The following is a 12,511-nucleotide window of genomic DNA, read 5'->3' as shown; positions in this document are numbered from 1 at the left end:
ATAGAAGCATGTTCTTTCTTCTTTACCTACTCTTAAGTTTTTACTTTTGAAGTCTTCAGTTCATTGCCTTTAGATATGTTTTTAATCCCCAAAATAGCAGCAAAGTTATCAAGTTGTGACTTGCCTTAGTGTTGTACTGTTGGATAACAAATTTGCTTCGTTGTTTGGGTCCAGAATGAAGCTGTTATAGATTCCAGAGCTGTACTAAAAATACTGGGGGAAAAATAAATGAAGATTGTATTCTGTAAATCTTACCATTAATGCGTTTGTATAAAAAACGCTTATTTGGGCCACACACCTGTCCTTCTGCACAAATGTTTGTTTTTCTCACACATTTCTTATTTCCCTCTCCTGATTTAATTACTTTACATCTCTTAGTTTTCCCTTTACCTGTAGTGCCTAAAGCATAATTTCTGACTCTTACTCTACACTCTTATTACTTCACATTTTCTTGCTAGATAACAGATGCAGTTCATTGCTAGTACCTGATCAAATGCTTTTGTGAAAACCCATGTAAATATCATGCATGGTAATTGGTATCCTCTGTTATTTCTTCAAAAAATCCTATAAAATTGGTCAGACCCAACCTGCCTTTTGGAAGTCTGTGCTGGTTAGCTCATGCTTCTCCAAATGCTTAGTAATTTCATTACATGTTATAGGACCTAAGTAGTTTACCAACAACTGAAGTAAACCTTACTGGTCTATAATTTCTTAATGAATCTCTGTCTCCTTATTTGAAGAGGGATTTCACATTTGCCACCTTTTTGTCCTCTGTCACAATTTATCTTTTTATAAAGAATTTTTGTAAATTATAGTCCACCCCACGACTATATTCTTCCCCAGCTTCCCTCACGATCCTGGGATGTAAACAATCAGATTATGGTGATTTGTTTACCTTAAGTTTAAATAACCTCTTCAGTGCCATTTCTTTTGAATAACAGCCTCCAGTAGCTAGTCTACATTCACATTTGGTGGTTTTACAATACAAATATCCACCTACTCCATGAAAATTGAAGCAATGTATTTAATTAGTGTTGAGTACTCTGCAATTCCATTACTCTCGATTTAAGAACTTGCCTCCTTCATCTCGATCTTCATCTTGACCATGCCTTCCTACTAATATGCCTGTAAGAAAGCCTTTTATTTCCCTCCATGGCCTAAATTTTAACCCCATGAACCAGTGGTTTGGGGGCAGGTGGGAAGGTAAAAATTGTTTTTTTTAAAAAAAAACTCGCCTCCAACCCATCCGCTTCCGGTTTTAACGGAGGCGGGACGAGGGGCGTGTGACAAACCTGCTCTCACAAGGCAGTCAGTGAAAACTTTCAAGGAGGCTGCGGGCTTCCATTTTTTTACAGCTTTATTATTTTTATCTCCTGGAGGCTGGGATTCTTGGGCTTTCTGCTTCATGCCACCTGAGAGGAGGAGAGAGAGCCTGAAACAGCAGGTAAGTACCTTTGTCGCATTGGGGCTTGTGGCTCTGGTGGAGCAGGAATGCTTCCGCCAGGACCAACAAGCCTATCTGCAGCAACCCCGCGCGGCCCCCCCCCCCCACCCCCCCCAATTCTAAGACTTATCTGCTCGCATCCACTTCCTGGCTCTTCTCCTGAACGACTGATGGCCAGCCTGTTGGGCGGAAAACTGCGAAGAAAATATAAGATGTCCTTATGTGAAAGTCGTACAGACCTCCGGCAAACCCGTGCTTCCTGTCAGGAATTCTACCCGCCCCAGTTTTTCTAATATTTCGTCTTAGCCTTTCTAATTTCCCTTTTTGTAACTCTGGTATTTATATTTCTTTAGCCTTTCAGTTTTATTATGGTCAAGTGAGTGCTAACTGCATCTTTTAATTTTAAAGAACTATGTTTAAATACTTTCTTTAAGGAACAAATGGCTCACTTGTGCAGCAGAAAGAGTTTTCCTCCCTTTCAGTGCTTTTGAATTTTTCTGTGTTGCTTCACTTTTGGCTCTGAATACGAAACCAACTTGATATGTAGCCAACCAGTATCTAACCTAATTAAAATGCGTACAGTTCATTCTACAGTACTTTGCTTAGTGCCAAGTCATGTGTAAATTCAGAGGACTGTGGACTATACATGCTTTGAATGATTCGCATAAATCTTTGTCTGCTGGCAACCAAACTTCTCCCCTCATTTGGTGGAAACCACTTTGCAAATGAGTTTGACATATTCTGACTTTGGAAGTTTGACTTTGTGAATGAATTGACCTAACCGCAGGTTTGGAATTGGAGGCACCACTCTAACCCCAGAATGGAGATACTTGTGGCAAAATCTTTTTCTGCGAGGCTAACCTGTGCTATAATTACTTTTGGGTGACTTTTATTAATAGAGTTCAATTTCCTATGAGGAAATATTTCCCTTTTTATTTTTATACATTTTTTAAAACTCTGAACTCTAAATTTGTATCCATCTCCTCTTCCCCCTCCCCCATCACTACTGTCATCATGCTACCAGAAGTAGCTGGATTTATTCTGTGCTGTCTGCCCATTTATTTAGTACCAATTTAGATTCCTTTTAATTTAAAAATCCAGCTTATCCAGTTATACAAACTTAAAAGTATGATTTAGTCCAATTACAAACTTTGCAAATGATGTTCTATCTTCAGATGCTGACTTCCTTTTAAAAACTGATACGGTAGAAGCCATGAGCTGTTAATGTTTGTAAGTTTTTTGACAGGCATTTGTAATTCTTTTTCAAAACCATAAACAGTCCTTTATATTTTAATTTTATTTTTCTTCTTTGGTGTCTGGTTCTAAGGCTGGCTGCCCTTTATCTGTGAAATTTGAAACCTGGGCAGACAAAGTCCATTTTTTTCAATGCTGGGCTGTATTTTTTTTGTAAAAAAATGTCTGTGAGCATGTTCCAAAATGGGGTGTGATCATGCAGGCTGTAACTGGAAAACGGCAGAACCACTGACGCCAATGTTTCCCACAGCTACAGTAAACAACTCTCCCATAATACCCAATTTGTTAGTCCTGTACAAATGAATAAAGGGAAGAACATAAGTTTCTTGGTGAGATTTTGAACAGACTGAACTTCCTTTAGCAACTTGGACTATAGATTGCTATTGAGCTTAAGAATTAAACTCAAAGCTCTGGGAATTTAGGATAAACCTTGAGACTGGATAAGAAACTAGCTAAATGGCAGGAAACAACAAGCACTCGTTACAGAAGTTATGTTAAATTGGAGAGAAGTACTGAGTGGGGTACCTTGGGGCCCAATTTATTTAAATGACCTGGATTCAGAAACTCTTTGCAAGTTTTCATCATGGCCCCCACCTTTGCTCCCTTAAGTCCAAAGGGCGCAGACTTTAGCGTTTATGCCGCATAACTGGTTTAGACATTCATCGCCAGATCTGGCTGGACCCCATCAAGCCCTCCTCTGCCAAAACTGCTCACTACTCCAGGATTATCCTGAAATGCAAAGATAACCCTGGCTTCTTGTCTTCACTACTCACCGTCTCCTTAAACCTCTCTCCCCTGCCCTCCACCCTCACCTCCATCAAGGTCCTCAGGTCAGAGGCTGGATATTCTGCGGCGAGTGACTCACCACCTGACTTCCCAGAGCCTTTCCACCATCTATAAGGCACAAGTCAGGAGTGTGATGGAATACTCTCCACTTGCCTGGATGAGTGCAGCTCCAACAACACTTGAAGCTCGACACCATCCAGGACAAAGCAGCCTGCTTGATTGGCACCCCATCCACCACCCTAAACATTCACTCCCTTCACCACCGGTGCACCGTGGCTGCAGTGTGTACCATCCACAGGATGCAGTGCAGCAACTCGCCAAGGCTTCTTTGACAGCACCTCCCAAACCCACGAACTCTACCACCTAGAAGGACAAGGGCAGCAGGCACATGGGAACAACACCACCTGAACGTTGCTCTCCAAGTCACACACCATCCCTACTTGGAAATATATCGCCGTTCCTTCATCGTCGCTGGGTCAAAATCCTGGAACTCTCTACCTAGCAGCACTGTGGGAGAACCTTCACCACACGGACTGCAGCGGTTCAAGAAGGCGGCTCACCACCACCTTCACAAGGGCAATTGGGCATGGGCAATAAATGCTGGCCTTGCCAGCAACGCCCACATCCCATGAATGAATTAAAAAGAAGTGCAAGGCACTCATGGACTTCTTTGTCACTAAGATTGAGACCATCCATTCAACTGCCTCTACCGCTTCCCTCCCTTCCCCACCAAGCCAAGCTTCCCCGAAGGTTCCACCTGCCCTATCCATGAACTTGCATCTTTCTCTAATTTCTTTCCTATCTCTCTCTCCTCATACCCACTTTGAGTTCTTCTTGTCCATGAGACCCACTTCCTGCTCCCTCCACTCTATTACCACCGAACTGCTGATTACCCGAATTCCCTTCCTCGCCCCCATGCTAGCTGATATTGTAAACTGTTCCCTCTCCTCCGATACTGTCTCCCTGTCCCATCTCTATCCTCCCTTTTCCTTTCCAAATCCTTTCCTCCAACTCCATGTTTGAATCTCTCGAACCAAGTTTCCACCCCTGCCCCAGCGCTGAAACGATCCTAATCAAAGTCACAAATTACATCCTGTGACTGTGAACATGGTGCACTATCCCTCATCGTCATTCTCGACCTCTCTGCAGCCTTTGACACGGTTGATCACACTATCCTCCTCCAATGCCTCTTCTGCGTTGTTCAGCTGAGCGGACTGCCCTTACCTGGTTCCACTCTCACCTATCCAATCGTAGCCAGAGAATCTCCTGCAATGGCTTCCCTTCCTGCTACTGCACCATTGCCTCCCGAGTCACCCAAGGATCTATCCTTGGTCCCCTTCTATTTCTCATCTACGTGCTGCCTCTCGGCAATATCATCCTAAAACATTGCGTCCGGTTCCATATGTATGCTGATGACACCCAGCTCTACCTCACCGACACCCCTCTCTATCCCTCCACTGCCTCTGTGTTGTCAGACTGCTTATCCGACGTACAGTCCTGGATGAGCTGCAATTTCCTTCACTTAAGCATTGGGAAGATTGGCTTCAGCCCCTGCCACAAACTCTGTTCTGTTGCCACTGGTTCCATCCCTCTCCCTGGTCACTATATCGGGTTGGACCAGACTGTTCGTAACCTCGGCGTCCTATTTGAATCTGAGCTTAGCTTCTGGCCTTATGTCCTCTCCATCACAAAGAACGCCTACTTCCACTCCGTAACATCGCCCATCTCCCCCTCCCCTGCATCATCTTATCTGCTGCTGAAGCCCATGTCTTTGTTACCTCCAGACTTGACTATTCCAATGCTCTCGTGGCTGCCCTCCCATTTTCCACTCTCCATAGACTTGTGCTCATCCAAAACTCTGCTGCCCATATTTCCAAGTCCCTCTCACCCATCACTCCCGTGCTCGCTGACCTACATTGGCTGTCAGTCCACCAAAGCCTTGATTTTAAAATTCTCATCTTCCTCTTCAAATCCTTCCATGGCCTTGCCCTCCCTATCTCTGTAAACTCCTGCAGCCCTACAACGCTCCAATAACTGTGTTCCTCCAACTCTGGGCCCTTGTGCATCCCCTACTCCCTTCAGCCCACATTGAAGGCTGGCCTTCAGCTGTATAAGCCCTAAGCTTGGAATTCCCTCCCTAAACCCCTTCACCTCTCTTTCCTCCTTTTAAAACCTCCTTAAAACCTACCTCTTTTAGTCACCCATCCAAATGTCGTCTTCTTTGACTTGGTCAATTCTTGTCTTACTGGACTTGGGACGTTTTCTTGCATTAAGGGCACTGTATAAATGCAAGCTGTTGCTGCTGTTCAGCACAGGCTATATATTTTCTATCCAATAAGATCACTCAAAATAGTTGCTTCAGGCTTATCTTTAGTGTAACAGCAGCACTTCAGAGTAATGCAAAGAACTATTAGTCTATAATATCCCTAGTCTATAAAAATACATGGTTATTAATTTAGCTGCCTTTTATAATGTGCCCTGAAATCTGTAATCTGCTAGTCACTGGTAGTGCAGAAGAATCGGTTGCAAATTGACTCTCTTCTCTGCTGACAACTGTACAGTTACTTTGTCAGTGTTCGCATCAGTGACATAATGCTTGATGGCAGAAACCAAATGAGCACCAGAAGAATGATCACCCTTTTCACCTCACCCCCAATTATCTATTGTGAAGAAGTAGATGAGGTAGAGAAAAATGTCTTTGAGCATAGACGTTAATAAAATAGATGAAAGACTGAATAATCAATAAAGTATGTATGTATTCAACCTATTAAGAGAATTAATGCTGTTGTTAAGCATGCATTTTGAGGTAACAGTAAAATTATCAGTTAAATTTGTCATAGTTCGAGTTGGAGCAGCCTGCAGGATTTGGCATGCTAAATTAATTGAAAAAGCACTGTAATTGGTGTTGAAATCAGTTTCATCTTGTCTCATCTATTTCCTGTGAATGATTGGCAACTGTAGAAAATCGCAGTGTGAATCAAACTTTTTCTGGAGAGGGAATAGTATAGAAGCAAGGAGTACTACTAATTTTAAATGTCTGCCTCTGATCAGTAACTGTGAAACTAAATTGCAAATAATTAAATAAGGATTGTTAAAGCTTTTGAATCAACAAAAAGCGTGTAACTAGGTGATTGCAGAACTAAGCATTTAAAGAAGGGAATTCCATTTACATTTCTCAGAAGTATTTGCAAGACCATTGCAGAACCATCTAGCTGAAATTTTCAGGATTATGTGCTGTGCAAATAAGCATTACATTACTGATGCAAGCATTCACATAGTACAGTTGTCAGCAGAAAATATAGCGAATTTGCTACTTATTCTTTTGCACTACCAGTGGCCAAAGGATTACAGAGCTATAAATAACCGTTAACCATTAAAAAAGTAGGTAAATTAATAACCCTATAGAATTGCATAGACTCTACAGCACAATAACAGCCATTTGGCCTAACTGGTCTATGCCGGCGTCTATGCTCTACAAGAGCCTCCTCCCACCTCTCCCAACCCTATCAGCCTATCCTTCTATTCCTTTCTCCCTTGTGCTTATCTAGCTTCCTCTGAAATGCATCTATGCTATTTGCCTCAACCATTCCTTATGGTAGTAAGTTCCACATTCTTTCCACTCTTTGGGTAAAGAAGTTTCTCCTGAATTCCCTATTGGATTTATTGGTGACTATCTTCTATTTATGGCCCGTGGTTTTGGTCTCCCCTCACAAAGTGGAAACATCTCTATATCTACACTATCAAACTCTTTCATAATCAAAGACCTCTATCTGGCCACCCTTCAGCTTTCTCTTTTCTAGAAGAAAGAGCCCTTCCTGGTTCAGCCTTTCCTGGTAAGTATATCCTCTCAGTTCTGATATCATCCTTGTGAATCTTTTTTGCACCTTCTCCAGTGCCTCTATATCCTTTTTATAATCTGGAGACCAGAACTGTGCACAATACTCCAAGTGTGATCTAACCAAGGTTCAATACAAGTTTAACGTAATTGCTCTGTTATTCAATTCTATCCCTCTTGAAATTAACCCCATTGCTTGGTTTGCATTTTTATGGCCTTATTAATCTGTGTCGTTACTTTTAGTGATTTGTGTTTCTGTACCTTTAGATCCCTTTGCTCCTCTACCCCATTTAGACTCTTATTTTCCAAGCAGTATGTGGCCGCCTTATTCTTTATAGACTAGGGATATTATAGACTAATACTTCCTTGCATCACTCTCAAGAGCTGCTGTTCCACTAAATATAAATCTGAAGCAACTTTTCTGAGTGATCTTATTGGATAGATAATACACAGCCTGCGCTGAACAACAACAGCAGCATACATTTATATCACACGTTTAAGTTAGCAAAATATCCCAAGGTGCTTCACAGTTGGAGGTCAGATCCAAGCAGGGATAGGAGGGAGACTAGGGCAGCTGGTCAAAGGAACTGTCCAAGATTTGATTTTTAAATAGGATTTTGAAGGTGGAAAGAAATGTAGCAAAATAAAGGTTCAGGGAAGGAGTTTGAGTGTTGGGGCAAGATGGCTGAATGTTCTGCTGCAGTTGGGAGAGGGGGAGATGGGTAGCATACAGTAGAACAGTGTTGGAAAAGCCGATGGTGTGGGCAGGGAAGCTTGAGTTTGCAAATGTAGGGAGGGGCAAGGCTGTGAAGGGATTTGAAGGTGAGGACATAGATTTTAATAATACATTGGAGGCCAGATGCAAGTGCTGATCAAATGATTGGTAAATGTAAGGAATCTTACAACACCAGGTTATAGTCCAACAATTTTATTTTAAAATCACAAGCTTTCGGAGATTATCCCCTTCGTCATTCACCTGACGAAGGGGATAATCTCCGAAAGCTTGTGATTTTAAAATAAAATTGTTGGACTATAACCTGGTGTTGTAAGATTCCTTACATTTGTCCACCCCAGTCCATCACCGGCATCTCCACAAATGATTGGTAAGCAGGGTAGGATGTGGGCAGTGGTGTTTTGGATGAGTTGAAGTTTATGTGGGGTGGACATTAGGATGCCAGCTAGGTGGGCATTGAAAAAGTAGAGTTTGGAGGTGTGGATGCAAGTTCCAACAAGCAGTGTGGGTGAGGTAGGAGGCAGAGGCAAGTGACATTTTGGACATGGAAATAGGCAGTCTTGGTGATGGATTGGATGTGGGGTTTGAAGCTCAGCTGTGGGTTGAGCAGGACACGAGAGTTATGCATAGGCAGGTTGAGCTGGTGTGGGCATTCAGGGTGGGAGGTTCGATTGGGGAGCCAACAGCTAAGGTATGGAGTTTCTGGCAGGGCACCAAACAGGATGACTTCAGCTTTGTTGATATTGAACTTTAAAATAAATAAATATACATTTTTGGCTCATGCACAAATTGATGTCTGATAGATAGTCCAATAACATGGCAACAGACAGGGAATCAAAGGTCATAGTGAAGAGGTAGAGCTGGGCGTCATTGGTGTAAATATGAAAGCTGACTCCCTGCCTACAGATAATGTTGCTGAGGGGCATCACATAGATGAATTCTAGGAGGGACTAAAGTTGAAACTTTGGGGAACATTAGAAGTGATTATGCAAAAAGGGAATGTACTGGCACAGTTGGGACTAAACCATGAGCAAGCATTGCCACAGAACTGGACAATGCAATAGGGAATAGCATGGTTGACAATGTCAAAATGTACAAAAATGTCAAGGAGAGATAACTCAATAGTCACAGTCAGATAGAATGTCAAGGACTTTGACCAGGACATCTCAGAGCTTGTGAGTTGGATCGAAGCCAGATGGAATGGATTTGAACAGTGGGAATTAAGTTGAGTGGCAACAACAATTCCAGAAGCTTAGAAAGGAAAAGGGAGGATGGAGAGTGGGGATATTTGGAGGTTGAAAACTGTCTTTATAACGAGTGAAATGATTTCAGCAGACTTGTAAATGAGGGGAGCAATGAGCGGGAGCAGGTCATGATGTTGGCATGCATCGGAGAGGTAAAGTGGCCAGAAACTGACTCAGGAGGGGGAATCAAAGGAGCAAGAGGTGGGTTGCATTGAAGAGATGAGTCTGGTGAGGGTCAGGTGGAGACAGGGGAGATGCAATATAATCTTGAGGCTAGAGCTAGGGTGGGCGTTGAGCTGAGTGTGATCAGGCAGCAGAAGGAGTTGGTGGAGATGAGGCAGTTAAATGGACAACCTCAATTTGGGGATGGAGAAATCAATGAGTTTCTCACATATGGGCCTAAATTTTAACTCCACGATTGGGTGGGTTGGGGGCGGGTGGGAAGGTTTAAATAAAAATCCTTCATGGAGGCTGCAGGACTCCATTTTTTTTTACAGCTTTTTTATTTTTAACTCGTGGGGGGCAGGATTCCCAGGTCTTCTACTTCAAGCCACTTGAAAGGAGGCGAGAAGGCCTGAAACTGCAAGTAAGTGCCTTTTTATAGCACAGCTTGTGGGCCTGGAGGAGCAGGAGTGCTTCCCCCAGACCCACCAAGCCTATCTGCAGGGATTTAGGGATCCTGTAGACTGCAGGAAGATATCAATGGATTGGTCAGGTGGGCAGAAAAGTGGCAAATGGAATTTAATCCGGAGGAGTGTGAGGTAATGCATTTGGGAAGGGCAAACAAGGCAAGGGAGTACACAATAAATGGGAGGATACTGAGAGGTGTAGAGGAAGTGAAGGACCATGGAGTGCATGTCCACAGATCCCGGAAGGTAGCAGGACAGGTAGATAAGGTGGTTAAGAAGGCATATGGAATACTCTCCTTTATTTACCAAGGCATACAATATAAGAGCAGGGAGGATATGCTGGAACTGTATAAAACACTGGTTAGGCCACAGCTAAGTTGGTGCAGTTCTGGGCACCACATTACAGGAAGGATATAATTGCACGAGAGAGGATACAGAGGAGCTTTACAGAGGATGTTGCCAGGACTGGAGAATTTTAGCTATGAGGAAAGATTGCATAGGCTGGGGTTATTCTCTTTGGAACAGGGGAGGCTGAGGGGTGATTTAATTGAGGTATATAAAATTATGAAGGGCCTAGATAGAGTGGATAGGAAGGACCTATTTCCCTTGGTAGAGAGGTCAATGACCAGGGGGCATAGATTTAAAGTGATTGGTAGAAGGATTATAGAGGAGCTGAGGAAAAATGTTTTCACCCAGAGGGTGGTAGGGCCTGGAACTCACTGCCTGAAAGGGTGGTAGAGGCAGAAACCCTCGTCTCATTAAAAAAGTATCTGGATGTGCACCTGAAGTGCCGTGATCTACAAGGCTACGGACCAGGTGCTGGAAAGTGAGATTAAGCTGGGTGGCTCATTTTCGGCCGGCACGGACATGATGGGCCGAATGGCCTCCTGTGCTGTAAATTTTCTATGATTCTACAAATGCATCCATTTTTAAAAAAAAATGTGGAGCAGATCTCCGGCTTACAGTAAATTGTATAAGGACGCCCTGTTATACCATACAACACACCATATATTATTCTGTTACTGAAGTATTGCTGTTTATAACTTGGTGTGCCCTTTTAGGCTGCAAGGTGGTGAAATTGCTGTGCCTTTTTGGTTCACTTCGAGACTATTTGATCCTCTAGTTAATTAGATGTAATCTGTTACTGGGGAGGTTTCTCTGTATACTGAAAGATTTGGCTTTCTTTCTCTTCACTAGAATCTTAAAACTTTATGTAATAGTGTGAAGCTGAAGTGGGACAGACTCGTCTCAAAACCATTTTTGTATAACTAACGATTCTCCTGTGGCATTGCTCGTGGTGAATAAGAGGATGCAATGTTTTATGCTACATGATGTGTAACATGTTCTCGAGACCAGTGACTTATGGTTATTTAATAAGTGAAATAGTAATTTCATTGGAGTATTGGAGGGCTAGAATTTGAGCCTGAAAATATCATTATGATCACGCGCATATATGTGCAGAAACTGTAAATCGGTAATCAAGATTACTATTAAATGGTTGTTTAACTATGTAGTTAATTTTATCTGTTACCAGGAAGGTATGATGAAGTGTGTGTGAATGGGGACTTGAGTAGCCTGTGTGGGATGGGAGGGTGGCCCTGGAGTTCGGGAGCGGGATTCATGCGGTGTGGGCCCGTGGCGGCTGCTAAGGTGAGCCAGAAAGGGGGAATCACAAGATGTGAAAGCACTGGCAGTTTCTTGAGACTGCGTAGCATTATACTGATGCAGTACTCTATTATAATTTTGACGCTTTATTATGATGAAAAACATGTTGGCCTCATCCAAATTATATTGTAAAAATTAAAATAAATGTAATAGGCTTTCTATTTTTTAAGCAAACTAGGCATATGGCAGGAAGTTATAAATTCCTTTTGTGCAAGTAATTTTTGTTTTTGTGCTTTTTCTATGTGGCATTAATTTGCTTTTGTACGTTGAACAAATACCAAGGCTTTTGGATGAGTATATGTATAGGAGCCAATTATTGAGCACACACTTTGGTGATTATCACAATTACTGTGTAGTCAACATTTTCATTATCAAGATGTCAGTCTTTTGATTTTGTTTTGGTTAGTGTGATGTGATTTTGATGTGTGTCAATTTGAATATAAAATTGCCGCCATGAATGACTGTAAATTCCTTGTTGTTATTGATATTCATTCCACCAAGAGTACAAGTTTTATTAATGCTGTACAATCCTCCAAGATTAATAAGCAGCCAAGATCTAGATTATGGCAGTATATCAGAAAACCTCACTGTTGCTGGCAGTATGAGCCTCTTCTTGTGCAGTGCCTTTTGAAAAAGATAACTAGATGCCAGCTCTAGGAATAGACCCTTATTCCACTACTGAGTACAGCTTTTGTGTGTATTCATCAAATCCACAGTAGTGCCTGCCACCCAAACTCCCTCTGATACCTTATTTTTATAAAAATTGTTTCACTGACAAATTCTGGCTGGAAAACAAAATACAATGCAAAAGGATGTGAAAATGCGATTGCTTATTTAAATACAAACACAAATGGACCACGTAAATCCCATTATTCAACCACGTGTGCACAGACAATACTGCAGTTTGTCTGGTGCTCTCAA

At 42.3% G+C, this 12,511-nt stretch overlaps 1 protein-coding gene and 1 long non-coding RNA gene across 4 annotated transcripts in view; one reads left to right on the top strand and one right to left on the bottom strand.

The window, feature by feature from the left end:
• slc12a4 (solute carrier family 12 member 4) overlaps positions 1–12,511 on the top strand; it is a 147,011-nt gene that overhangs the window by 39,689 nt on the left and 94,811 nt on the right. The window lies entirely within an intron of this gene.
• Positions 1–12,511, bottom strand: part of LOC137333628 (uncharacterized) — a 43,274-nt gene that overhangs the window by 1,422 nt on the left and 29,341 nt on the right. For both annotated transcript variants that reach the window (XR_010965947.1, XR_010965946.1), the window contains one exon: positions 125–213. This is a non-coding gene — a long non-coding RNA (uncharacterized lncRNA). The remainder of the gene's footprint in view (positions 1–124; positions 214–12,511) is intronic.

This window comes from Heptranchias perlo, chromosome 16 (assembly GCF_035084215.1).
Source record: "Heptranchias perlo isolate sHepPer1 chromosome 16, sHepPer1.hap1, whole genome shotgun sequence".
NCBI classification, from domain to species: Eukaryota; Metazoa; Chordata; class Chondrichthyes; order Hexanchiformes; family Hexanchidae; genus Heptranchias; species Heptranchias perlo.
Note: the sequence above shows the minus strand (reverse complement) of the source record. Positions and strands in the feature narration are given on the sequence as shown.